Source organism: Lepidochelys kempii, chromosome 6, assembly GCF_965140265.1.
Source record: "Lepidochelys kempii isolate rLepKem1 chromosome 6, rLepKem1.hap2, whole genome shotgun sequence".
Classification (NCBI taxonomy): domain Eukaryota; kingdom Metazoa; phylum Chordata; order Testudines; family Cheloniidae; genus Lepidochelys; species Lepidochelys kempii.
Genome location: NC_133261.1, coordinates 129,508,043 through 129,521,772, shown reverse-complemented (window position 1 = coordinate 129,521,772; position 13,730 = coordinate 129,508,043).

Below are 13,730 nucleotides of genomic sequence, written 5' to 3'. Positions count from 1 at the left end.
TATGCGTCCCATCTATCGCCCCTCCGCAGTTAGGGAAACCCATTTGTGCAAAGCCAGCCACAATGTCATGCACGTTACCCAGAGTCACGGTTCTTCTGAGCAGGATGCGATTAATGGCCCTGCAAACTTGCATCAAAACGATTCCAACGGTCGACTTCCCCACTCCAAACTGGTTAGCGACTGATCGGTAGCTGTCTGGAGTTGCCAGCTTCCAGACTGCAATAGCCACCCGCTTCTCCACCATCAGGACAGCTCTCAATCTCGTGTCCTTGTGCCGCAGGGTGGGGGCGAGCTCCTCACACAGTCCCATGAAAGTGGCTTTTCTCATCCGACAGTTCTGCAGCCACTGCTCGTCATCCCAGACTTGCATGACGATGTGATCCCACCACTCAGTGCTTGTTTCCCGAGCCCAAGCGTGGCATTTCACGGTGGTGAGCATGTCCATGAATGCCACAAGAAAACTCGTGTCATATGTATTACTTGAGTCAATATCATTGTCGGAGCCCTCACTGTCACTTTGGATCATAAGGAATAACGTGACTGCCAAAAGTGACGTGCTGGCGAGACTTGTCAGCAGACTCCTCAGCACTTCGGGCTCCATTCCCACAGACCGAAAGGAAAGACAGAGCGTGCAGTACAAAAAATGTTGAAAGATGGCGCCAAATATGGACGGAAGCAAAGAGAATGCTGGGATGCGAACCGATGCATCACGGGGCTTTGGGACAGGACCCAGAATGCCCCCCGCCCCCTTCCCACAAGCCACAGCGCCAGAATGGGAAGAGGTGCTCTGTGGGATAGCAGCCCATAATGCACCGCTCCCAGTGCCGCGGCAAGTGCCGCAAATGTGGCCACCCCAGTGCGCTTGCAGCTGTCAGTGTGGACAGACTGCAGCGCTTCCCTACTGCGCTCTACGGTGGCGGGTCTAACTCACAGCGCTCTACATCTGCAACTGCAGCCAGGCCCACGCGCACAATAGGTTTAGGACATCCCAGATATAGTTACCCACAGTCTGAGATGGTTTTGAGTGATCAGCAACCAGATTTCTAGGGGCTTTCTTTCCATCCAGCCGATGGGGAGTTTAGATCTCAGCTCCTTGCCTGAAGGAAAGCTCCCTCGGACTGCTCTGAGGTATTATAGCTAATCTTTTATAACTAACTTTAACAACACCCATAACCTATAGTGACTCCTAGTGGGTCAGTATAACAACCTCTACTGGGTCACCAATTCTCCTAATTTAAACAAACTTCTCATTATCTCAAAGCGCGCCTAGTATTTCTAGCCATAACAACAATATGTCAGGGGCTCCTAAAACCAAGGTCGCTGTTCACTCACTCTTCTCCATCGCTTTCTGTCCCATCCTCCCATTCTGATTAACACACTGCAAGTGTGCAGCTCTCTGAGCTTGTCTTACGAAGGCCCAGGGTTATTCCTAGCTCTGTGATGTTTTGTTTTCAGCTGGCAGTGGTGGAATATACCAAATGGCTGACTGCAGTACTGTCAAGTTCTGGGGCACGGGCAGGAATGTCAAATTCATGGGCAACAGAACCACTTTGGGGATATCTTTTCCCATCACTCCACCCCCTGTAATTCTCAGGGACCCTGTAGGATGGGTACCACATCGCCTTGCATCTGGAGGTTCCCAAACTGTGTGGTCGATTTTTAGTTTTCATTGTTTATTCCAGATTTCAGCGAAGTTTTACAGCTTACAGAGAACAAGGAAAGTTGTCCAGGCAGCCTTTTAATAAGTGAGAACTGTAATTGGATGATGGAAGGAAGAAGACAAGTTTAATAAATGTTAGGCCATTTTCCAGGCCCGGTGCACTAATATACCTTAGGATTCTATTTATTTGGTGTATTCATATCACACTTTTAGCTGTCCTGACATGTTTCATTTGTCTAGCTGTTGTTTTTTGTATCATGTGTCAGTTTATCATCCAGCCACAAATTTATTACCAATTCAAATCTCTTTAAGGAATTGGAGCAGAATCCTGATAATGAATTTGCTGCTAACTGGTGCCTGATAGAATATCTCCTGGTAGTGATTAAGCATGTTAGCCTGGCTGCAAGCTACCTACCAGTATTACTGCTCCCCTGACAAAGCTGCCTGTGGAATCACAGGTGGCTGGAACTTTTTTCTCCATCTGGGAGACAAAGCCCTGTCCTGTTGGGATCCTGGAAGTGGGCAGGCAAAAGCCCACCCACTGCTAAAGGACCTGCCCCAGGCTAAGGGGAGGCTCCACAAAGTCCGGGATCTCAATTAATTACGGGGGACAACTAAAGATATAGCTGGGACAGGAGTGAGATCACAGGGCTAAATGAAGGGAACCTGACGGGGACGCCGAGCAGAGAACCCCGGTACAGCACCCACTGCTCCGCGAAGGTGTCAAGGGAGCCAGCAGACTCCGCCCAGGGAACTCCGCCCGGATGCGTGAGCGGACGGAGGGTCGGAAATAGGTTCCGCAGCTGCAGGAAACCCCGTCAGCCAACCTCCTCTCCCGGGTCTTGTAGATAGCCATTTTGGCCAGTGCTAGGAGGAGGTTGACAAGGAGGTCCCGCAACAAGGGGCCACAGATAGGGAGTGCATAGATAAGGAGGTAAGGGGAAAAATGCAGCCAGAAACGTAACAGGATATCTAAGAGGAGCTGGAATGGGGGCTGCAACCCAGTGCACTCCAGATACACGTGCACCAGGGTCTCCCTCATGCTGTAGAAGGGGCAGGTGTCTGGGACGGGGGTGAACCACACCAAGAACACGCCTGTGCTCACAGCTCCATGAAGGAGCCGCCAACTAATATCCCCAGCAGGGTTTGGGACCAGAGTGGAATATAGGCTGGCCCACCACCGGGGTTCCTCACCCTCCGAAGGTGGTGGGAGGTCCCGCCACTTCGTGCCGGGGCAGGACGCGAGGGTGAGGACGTGAAAACAATACAAATGGATGTATCAGTTCACTGCAATCAGAGAATCGACCATGCAAAACCAGAAGAAGGGTTGTGCGCTTGGGTTTCAGAGCGCTGGTATAGAAGTAGGTGAGCTTGTCCCTATTCACTTTGTATGATCACAAAGTACACAGCACTTCTCTGCAAGAGCAATACACAGATACATTGGTTCAACCCACTCTCGTGGTCAAAGATTGTGCGCCAGCCATTTTAGGGAGAAAGAGCAACACCAATCTCTCCTTTCATCAGGAACGAAAGGGTGAAGAAGTATAAGGCTGGCCTCAGTTTACACAATATAGGCCACCAGTCAATGATAATGGAATGGTTAGCTGATTTCTATCAATTGGCCAGTGCATTTCACTTTCGGAGAGTGTCCGGTAGCCAGTGTAATCTATTCCGCCTGGAGGCATTGTGTCAAATCCATGAAAGAGCTTGTGAAGCATCAATAGGGATTCTTATTAAATTGTCAGGGTTCTTTGTGCTGGAGTCAGACTTTCAATATTTCATGGCTGAAGTTCCCTCTTTTACATGCAGTGCACCGTAAACCAAAGCAGCCAGGAAAGAGATGGATCTCTGTTGCGACAGCTATTAGTCTTCAAGTGAAGAGTGGTTTGTTTTGTTTTTCCCCACAGTGCCTCAATATGTAAAGATGCAGCTGAAGATGAGAAACTGCATGAATCTGGGCTTTCCTTTTGGAAAATGGGCCAACTTTTGTATATACTCAAGTAACACCTACTGTGTGTATCCAATGCAGGGACTGGCAACCATATGTCATTGGGGGTGGGGTGGGGTGGGGTGTCCATGCAACCTTTACTGGTGCACACAGATAAGGTATTTTGATCACACAGATTAAATACACCCTTTCTCCCCTCAAATGAAAAGCATGCAAACATTTAAGTGTCAGACCTATTCTTTCTTTCTCTATAACAGATGCTTGTGCATCAACTTTAATCTAGAAGACAGGTGCATAATAACTTTTAATGGCTGGAAGTTGAAGCCAGCAAAGTTCATACTGGAAATAAGATGTACATTTTTAATGCCAGAATAATTAACCACTGGAACAGCTTATAAAGGGAACTGGTAGATTCTCCATCAATTGGAGTCTTTTAGAAAGACATCCAGTCTTGATACAAATATATGCTCTAGTTCAACCAAAAGTTATTGGGCTCAGTGCAGGAATCACCGGGGATAAAATTAAACGGCTTGTGTAATTCAGGAAGTCAGGACAGATGATCTAAATAATTAAAATCTAAGTTACTTGAGTCCCTGTTCCAGGTTTGGGACTACAGAGGGTTTGTTTTTCGAAAAAGGCCTCTCTGCAAAAATCAATGCTTCCTAGACAATGAAGTCCATTTTGGATTTTTTTCACCTTGTTAAAAGCTGTGGAGGTTTTACACTTAAGGAAGTAGACACAGCTGATGGAGCCTGTCAGTTTCACTTCAAGACAAGAATGATTCAAGGTTTGGAAAACATGCCTCATAGAGAGAGACTTTAGAAGCTCAGTGAATTTCATTTTCTCAAAAGAAGGTTAAGATGTAACTCGGTAATGATCTACAGGTATCTACATGGGGAAGAGATTTCTGGTAGTAAACCAGGGGCGTAACCACGGATGGGCTCACCCACTTAGCATCCAGGCCCACGCAAATCACGCTTCAACCCTGCTCCCTGGCAGGAGCGCTGGGTGGAGCAGGGTCAGACCCTTCTCCCTGGCAGGAGTGCCGGGCGGAGCAGGGCATGCTCCTGCACCTGGACCCCACTCCCCGGTAGAAGCATTGTACGGGGCAAGCCACCGCACCCCATATGTATTTCCATAGCAGGAGCGTGGGGGAGACTGCAGGTGGAAAGGGTGTGGAGGGACCCCCACTTGTCCTGGCCCAGGGCCCCACAAAACTGTAATCCCCTGTGTGGGGGGAGATGGCCCCCCTGTCGTTGCCTGCACACCTGAAAGCTGGGGCCCACCCAGTTTTCCTATCCTAGCTATGCCACTATAGCAGGGGTGGCCAACCTGTGTCTCCGGAGCCGCATGCGGCTCTTCAGAAGTTAATATGCCGCTCCTTCCATGGGCGCTGACTCCAAGGCTGGAGTACAGATGCTAACTTTCCAATGTGCTGTGGGGTGCTTGCTGCTCAACCCCCTGCTCTGTCCCAGGTCCTGCCACCACTCCACCCCTTCCCCCAAGGCCTCTGCCCCTCCCACTGAGCCTGCCAAGCCCCTCCCTACCAGAGCCTACTGTGCACTGCAAAACAGCGGGGAGGGAAGCTGATGGGGGGGCTGCTGACGTGTTACTGGGGCTCTTTAGCCATGTACATTGGTAAATTCTGGCTCCTTCTCAGGCTCAGGTTGGCCACTCCTGCACTATAGTAAACAGCTCTCTAATCTAGCATAAAAAGGCATAAGGAAATCCAATGGCTGGAAGCTGAAGTAATAAGGTGCAAAATGTAAGTGTGGGAAACTAATCACTTGGAGCCTTTCCATCAAGACTGGATGTCTTTCTAAAAGAGACGTTCTAGCTCAACCACAAGATATGGGCTTGATGCAGACGTTACTGGGTGAGGATTGACGCTCTGGGCTATTAAAAGATCAGACTAGATTATCACAATCAGCCCTTCTGGCCCTGGCTGCCTCTCTGCTCTGGCAGGACCCAGGGAGAGAGTGCACCAGTGGCGGAAATAGTATCCATACATTTATTGCTCCTGTGTCTTGAAATAACAACTGTAGAAACGTTGATCCTGGAGTCAACACTGGAGCAAGCAGAAATATTAATGGTGCTGGCCCGAGAGATGAAAAAAATAACAAGGGGGCAAAAGACAAAAGGGCAGTGAACTCTGCAGGAAGTGGTATATACAGAGCTAGAGGAGAGAGGGGAGCAAACTGCATAGAGTGGTTCTAGAACAAACCTCCCTGAGTTTTGGGGTGTTTAGATGCAGCTGTTTGCTTTGCCCCATTATAAAAAACAGGCGATATTCAGATCTGGATTTGGACTTCCAGCATTTCCCTAATTCAGTGGGGTTGAGTATGTGTGTATGTTTGTGTGCACGCGGGGGGCAGGGTTCAGACCTTTTCCAGTATGACATCAGTTAAATGTTACGCACCAATATCTCGCCTCCTCCTCTCCTGTCCTCCCACAGTATTAATCGTCGAGGTGAGCCACATTAAGGTTGTACCTGGAATTAGATGCAAATCTGGACTTTCACAGTTTGGGCTTATCTCTAAATAAACGCGTCTGTTCATTTTAACAGGAATTCAGTGCATGTGCCCTGTGCGGGTACCACACCAGATCTGCACTTTCTTTTCAGAAGAACTAGTGGATTTTCTATGGGGAAAAATATCTCTCCTGGAGGAAATAGTAACTATTTTCAGCCTGAATTGAAAAGAAATTGCCACCTGGTAGCATCAATCATGGTTCCTACCATCATAGCCTATTATTGGCTCCAATTATGGATGTAACCCTTCTGCCCGTCAGAGTTGGCAGCAACAAGGGCCGGGTTCAATATCTAGGGGTTCCATTCCAATAACACAATGCAAACCGGCTCGAGCCCCCACCCAGTGACCTGGGACCAATATATACCACCCCCGCTGGGCGCCTCCAAGAGGCAATACTTCCCCTCTCGCAAGCACATAGTCTGAGTGTAGCAAAAGTCTTTTAATAACAGAGAGAAACAATGTGGCATTATGTTGGGGAAACCCCACCAACAGGATTCATAACACAACCCATGAGCAAAAACAACCCCACCCCAGGCAAATTGGGGCATGCCCTTTTCCCTTTGGTTCTTGAGTCCAGCAACCCCAAATCACCCAAAGTCCCAAAAGTCCAATGCCCCAAAAGTCTCTGTCCCTGGTCAGGGCAGCCCCAGAGTTCGAAAGTTTATCGGCGGAGCTTTACCTCCCAACCTGGGTGGAAATGGGACGGGGGTAAGAGGCACCTTACGTGATCTGAAGCTGACCGCCCCATAGCTCCATAGCGGCGCTCCGCTCCGCCAGCTGCCCCACAAAACTCCTTCGCGCAGCTGCACTCCGCTCCGCCAGCCGCCCCACGAACTCCTTCGCTCAGCTGTCCTCCGCTCCGCCAGCCGCCCCACGAACTCCTTCGCTCAGCTGTCCTCCGCTCCGCCAGCCGCCCCACGAATTCCTTCACTCAGCTCCACGGCCCACAAGCAGCTCCTGCCATCCACACACTGCTCCATGTCGAACTGCTTCACCAGCCATCCCGCAAACTGCTCCACAATATATCTTCAGGCTCCCCCACTACTTAACACAACACTCAGTGATTTCAGCTCTTAGGTGAATTCAGCTTATAGCAGGGGAGCCCCAGTGCTGGTGCACTGTCAGCCCAAAGTGAGCTCAGCAGCCTATAACTAGACTTCTAATGAAATCAAAATTAGCTCTGATATTCCACAGTGGAGAGAGGAGGAAGTGCAATCAGCATGTAAGGCCCTCACCAAGGGGCCCATGCCACCAAGTATTAATACTTGTCCCCAGCCTCTCTCCATTCACACAGTTTTGGAACCCATGACCCTTGCCTAGTGAGTGCTACTTAGTTGATGGTGAATCCCTCCATCATAACAAAAGGCCACGTACAGTTCCAAGCACAGTTCCCATAATCAGGGTAATAACAATTTATTCTTCCTGCCCCAATAACAGAGACACTGGGGATCCCACAGCAGCCAAAGTGACCATTTGGGCAGCTATGGTCTCATTCTAGGCGTGGTGGGTGTGCCTATGCAAATGAGATCGGCCCCTGAAGTTCTTTTCCACAACTTGCCACACCTCACCACCAGATGTCAGGGTGGAGCTCATCCTGACACTGCTTACATCCTCCCCCCAGCCGAGACTTTGTCGTCCCGACAAATCACACTCCCTTTATACCAACTCATTGGTTTCCTCCAAAGGGCCTCAGGAAGCCCACTTTAGCTTCCACAAGCCTGTGTGCTAAATGTATTGGCTCCTCACTAGTCACCCCAGGTGCATCATAAGTTAACCGTTTCACTGGTCTTATCACCCTGTCTCGTCTATTGAGAATCTCTGTTGCCGAAGTAAGGGGAACATCCTCTTGAGTGACGGATGGAGAGGCTTCCCTGGAGGGTCCCTCGGCTACTGGCGTAGGCCCCTGCACTCCTAGTTCTAACGCTGGAGGGTCCAAGGTGCCCAGGACATCCTCTACCTGTCTGTCCCCATTGTCCAATAACCTGTGTGTGTCATCACAGGGGGGTCTCATCAGCAGCACCGGGGTGTCAGAAAGGGGCCTAAATAGTTCCGCCATTGGGTTTAGGGCGGAAGAGGGAAAACTCTCGTTTGGTTCAGCTGATCGAGACTGAAATCTTGTCTCCATCCCAGGATACACCAGGGTTGTGTCTTCCTCCTCAGACTCACTCTCAGATGTGCAGAATAGGGGTAAGTTAGCTGCAGGGGGCCCACTGTCTGTGTTGGATGGCGGCTTTGGTCTAGCACCTCTGTTCTGCCCGGCGGCCCTGCCGTGGCCCATCTCACAAGGGGTGCTTACCAATTCCCCCACAGGGAGCAAAAGGTTTCTATGCACCGTCTTTATTTGCCCTGGACCGTCTTCAGGTTTGATCTTGTAGACCGGCAGATCTCCCAGCTTTTCCATCACCAGGTAAGGTATTGCCTTCCATCTGTCAGCTATCTTGTGTTTGCCAGCAATACCCAAATTTCGCAGCAGGACTCTGTCCCCCGGCTGGAGCTCCTGCGAACGCACTCTAGCATCATATCGATGTTTGTTGCGGTCTGCGTTCTTCCGAGCCGCAGCGGTAGCTAAGCGATAAGCATCCCACAGCTTTTCTCTTAGTCGGGATACATATTGCTGATGAGTTTCATAGCTATCTCCATCCTCTGATACACCAAAGCACAAGTCTATGGGTAATCTTGGTTCTCGCCCAAACATCAAGAGATATGGGGTGACTCCCGTAGCATCGTTCTTTGTGGCATTGTAGGCATGCACCAGAAATGCGACATGCTGGCTCCAGGTTGCCTTCTGCTCTGGTCGCAAAGTTCCCAACATATCTAATAGGGTTCGATTGAACCTCTCTGGCTGAGGATCACCTTGGGGGTGATAAGGCGTTGTCCTAGACTTTTTAATTCCTGCTATCTTCAGCACCTCCTTCAGAAGGTGACTCTCAAAATCCCGCCCCTGATCAGAGTGTATCCGAGTCGGGAATCCATAGACTGAGAAATATTTGTCCCACAATACTCGAGCAACGGTGGTGGCCCTCTGATCACGTGTGGGATATGCTTGTGCATACCGTGTAAAATGGTCAGTCACTACTAGAATGTTTCCAACATTCCTCTTGTCTACCTCTACAGACAAGAAATCAATGCATACCAACTCCAAAGGTTTGTTGCTGGTGATGTTCTTGAGATATGCAGCCCTCGTGGGCAGAGTTTTCCTTTGAACACATCGAGCGCAAGTCTCACATTTCCTGCGAACATCTTCAGCCATTCGGGGCCAATAGAACCTACTACGAATAAGTTCCAGGGTCCTCTCCATCCCTAAATGCCCAAAGTCATCATGCAGGGCCCTCATGGCCAGGGCTCTGTACTTTTTTGGCAGTACTAGTTGTGCTCGTTGTTTTTGTAAAGGGTCAGTGGTAATTCGGTGTAGCACTCCCTGAATCAGTTTTAGTTTGGTCCATTCTCTCAATAGTAGTTTACCCTCCGGGTTAGGTGGGACAACCGCAGCTGGGCTTCGCCCCTCCCTTTTGGCAAGTAGTGTATCACGAATGTCAATATCTTGCCGCTGGGCTTCTTGCCAGTCAGCCGCATTGAGCATGGGCAAAGGAGATTGGTCTAATGCAATATAGTTCACCGAAGCAGAAGGCATGCATTCAGGGGGCAGGCCCAAAGCTTCTGCAACACATCCCTGAAAGTCTTCACGGGCCTCTGGCTCTCGGCGACTCACACTGCAAATAGCTCTCACTCCATCTGTGGGTATCACAGCAACTTCTGGAACCTGCGGACGCCTGGACAATGCATCTGCATCTACATTGCTTCTCCCTGATCGGTACTGAATGCTGAACTCATAGCTAGCCAAGGCGGCCACCCATCTCTGCCCTGTAGCATCCAGCTTAGCACTTGTTAACACATAAGTCAGTGGATTGTTGTCTGTCCACACCTGGAACTGAGCACCATACAAGTAGTCTCGAAATTTCTCAGTGATGGCCCATTTCAAGGCCAAAAACTCCAGCTTGTGGGTGGGATAGCGAGTTTCACTATCAGACAATCCTCGGCTGGCAAAGGCTACAGGTTTACATTTGCCTTCCACTTCCTGGTACAGGACTGCTCCCAGACCCTCCAAACTGGCATCAGTATGCAGGATAAATGGTTTGCTTGGGTCAGCAAAAACTAGGACTGGAGCATGAGTTAGGCAAGTAATGATTTCTCGAAAAGCCCTTTCACATCTCTCATCCCACCGTGGCCCAAATGGTGCAAAGGGGCCATTGTGTCTCTGCACAGGAGGCTTTGGGGACCTCCCCTTATTCTTGGACTTAGATTTGTTCTTGCTGGACTGATGTCCCCTGGTAAGATCATTCAGAGGCTTTACAATCGTAGCATAGTTTTTCACAAATCTGCGGTAGTAGCCACTAAATCCAAGGAAGGTCTTGAGTTCTCTGTAGTTACTTGGACGTGGCCATGTAGTGAGTGCTTCTATTTTATCAGGATCAGTACTCACACCTTCTTGGGACACAATGTGACCCACATACTTCACTGAGGTTCTGCAGAACTGGCATTTGTCAATTGAAAGCTTCAGACCATAATCCTCCAACCTATCAAGCACTTTAAGAAGTCTTTCTTCATGCTCCTCTAAGGTTCTTCCAAACACAATCAGGTCATCCAAATAAACTAACACTTGCAGTAAATTCATGTCTCCCACAACTTTCTCCATGAGACGTTGAAAGGTGGCAGGTGCTCCAGAAATCCCTTGGGGCATGCGTTCGAACTGATAAAACCCTAATGGGCAGATGAAGGCTGTCTTCTCCTTATCTTCTTCTCCCAGAGGGATCTGGTAGTATCCACTTCGAAGATCCAACACAGAGAACCACTGGCTTCCCAGCAAACAGTCTAAGGCGTCTTGCACTCGAGGCATAGTGTACTGGTCGACCACCGTACGGCTGTTTAGGGTGCGGTAGTCAATACACATCCGGATTTTCCCATTCTTTTTGCGGACTACCACAATGGGTGAGGCGTATGGGCTGCGGGACTCTGTAATGATGCCATTCGCAGCCAGCTCCTGAAGATGATGTCGCACATCTTCCATCTCAGAGAGAGCAATCTTCCTAGATCTCTCCCTGAAAGGTTGAGAGTCATGTAGTCTGATATTGTGCTCTACTCCTTTTGCACATCCCACATCCCACTCATGCAGTGAGAACACCTTGGATCTTTCACAAAGTTTCTTCCTCAGGCGATCTTTCCAGTCCTCGGACACTGGTGAATCTCCAAAGTCAAACTTTGCTGGGTCTATTGCCGGAACTGGAGTTTCATACTGGGGTTTTACAATCGACTCAGGCTCAAAGAGGTCTGCTATCTTTTGTCCTTGCTTCACAAAAATATCACGACTCGTTTCATTAGCAATCAGTATAGTCACCCTTTCCTTGGCTTCAGCAGGTAGGGTTATGACTCCACTGGGGACCAGCACTCCTTCAGGGAGCTCTCCTCCCATCGGCTGCTCTATCATTGCTAACGTCCCTTTACTGCCTTTCAGACAGGTACTCATGACAAGCACTTCTTGCTCCGTCCTTGCAGGCACTACTAAGGGGGTTGTGCCCGCGTACTTCAGTGCCCCAAGCGGTAGCTCAGATGTGTCCCTTTTAGCGCTCTCAATTTTCCTATAGGCTTCAGCACAAAGCGTATGGATCATCAGGGTATTCAGGTACTGGTCCCCAGCCCGCCTTCTGCAGTAATCCGCGAGTACCTTGAAGAGACTGGAGTTGGTCCCTATCAGCACAGACACATCAGAAGTCCCTTTAGGGTCAGGGCATATTAAGGCAGCTGTGTCTACCTCTTCTCTTACCCCAGCAACCTCCTCTGGGAATTCCAGGTGCACTATGACATACCCTTGATAGGGGTATTCATCCATGCTGAGGCCACATAGGCCAAGGCCAGTCAGTGGCTGTATAGGCAGGTGCCTAAGCATCTGTTGGTAGAATGACTGAAATATAATAGTCACTTGAGATCCAGTGTCAAGCACTGCTTTACACTCCACCCCTTCGATCCTCACCATGACCTCTGCTCGAGGCCCTATCAGTCCTGCAGGGATCCCAGCTGGACAGTCTTTTCTGGGGGAATCTTCAAATCCTGCAGACCTGGGGGGTCCCCGTCCCCAGACCCTCTGGCAGCTACCGGATCTCTCCCAATTGATCCTCAGCTTTCCATACACTAAGGAGGGGTTTTCTTCATTACGGCACTTGGCAGCACTGTGTCCATCCTGACCACATCGGTAGCAGAAGAATTGACCTTTCCCCCTTCGCCTGGGGGGGATGGTGGCTCTAAGTGCGGGCTTCTCAATCGCCACAGTTTGAGGCTTCTTATTCCTAGAAGTCTTAACTCGGTCAATGGTACTTTGCAGCTCAGCTATCCGTTCCGTCAGGACCTGCATTTGTTGGGCAAGTTCCTCTCTGGTGCTCACCATCAGTACACTGGCGATTTGCAGTGGTGTTGTGCTGGCTGGCTCCGATGTTTGGGCTTCCCAAAACTCACTGGCAGCCTGCCTTTCTTCCTCCTCTCGGACCTCTTTTATCAGCTGGGAGTAACTTGGGGGATGTTCCCGTCGTTCTCTTAGCCGGAGATGAAGTAGAATCGGGTTCTGATACTGAGTTCCTCTTACAATTTGAGCCAGTCTGGTCTGATCCATCTGCTCAGCAGTTACTGCTCCCCTCATGACAGCTCTCTGAAGCAGTCTCTCCAGTCTCTGTATGTAGGCTGAAGCCTTCTCGCCCTTTTGTTGTCGGGAATTAAGGAACTTACAGTAGCTGTCTTCAGGGCCCTCTACGCTCCCAAAGTTGTGTTCAAGGGCCTCTAGGCAGTCCTTCACACTGACCCCAGGGTCAATGAGCTTCAGGGTGCGAATCACATCTAATGCTGGGCCGCCAAGGCTCTCTATAAGGCATCTTCGCTTTTCTGCATCTGGTACGGCCCACTCTTGCAGCATTTCAGTGGTATGCTCTAACCAGGGTTCAAACTCCTCCTCCCCAGCAAATAATCTTAACTTACGACAAGAGTCTGACTCCGCATGGGACAGCACAACCTTTTCCAATGTTTGCCCCAGAGCTTTTGTCCAATCATCAGCCGAGGCTGCAGCCTCCGAGCTAGAAGCTGCTGAGCCAGGGCCCAACAAACCTGACATATTAGCCATTATACAAACAGTAATTTCCTCAAAATATAAGCACAAACAAAAAAAAATATATAAATTGTTTCCCAATGTAGTGGATCACTCAACAGGTGCTTGCGAGGGGTACTGACCCAGGCGATCCCTGACGAGCCCCCAAAAATGTAACCCTTCTGCCCGTCAGAGTTGGCAGCAACAAGGGCCGGGTTCAATATCTAGGGGTTCCATTCCAATAACACAATGCAAACCGGCTCGAGCCCCCACCCAGTGACCTGGGACCAATATATACCACCCCCGCTGGGCGCCTCCAAGAGGCAGTACTTCCCCTCTCGCAAGCACATAGTCTGAGTGTAGCAAAAGTCTTTTAATAACAGAGAGAAACAATGTGGCATTATGTTGGGGAAACCCCACCAACAGGATTCATAACACAACCCATGAGCAAAAACAACCCCACCCCAG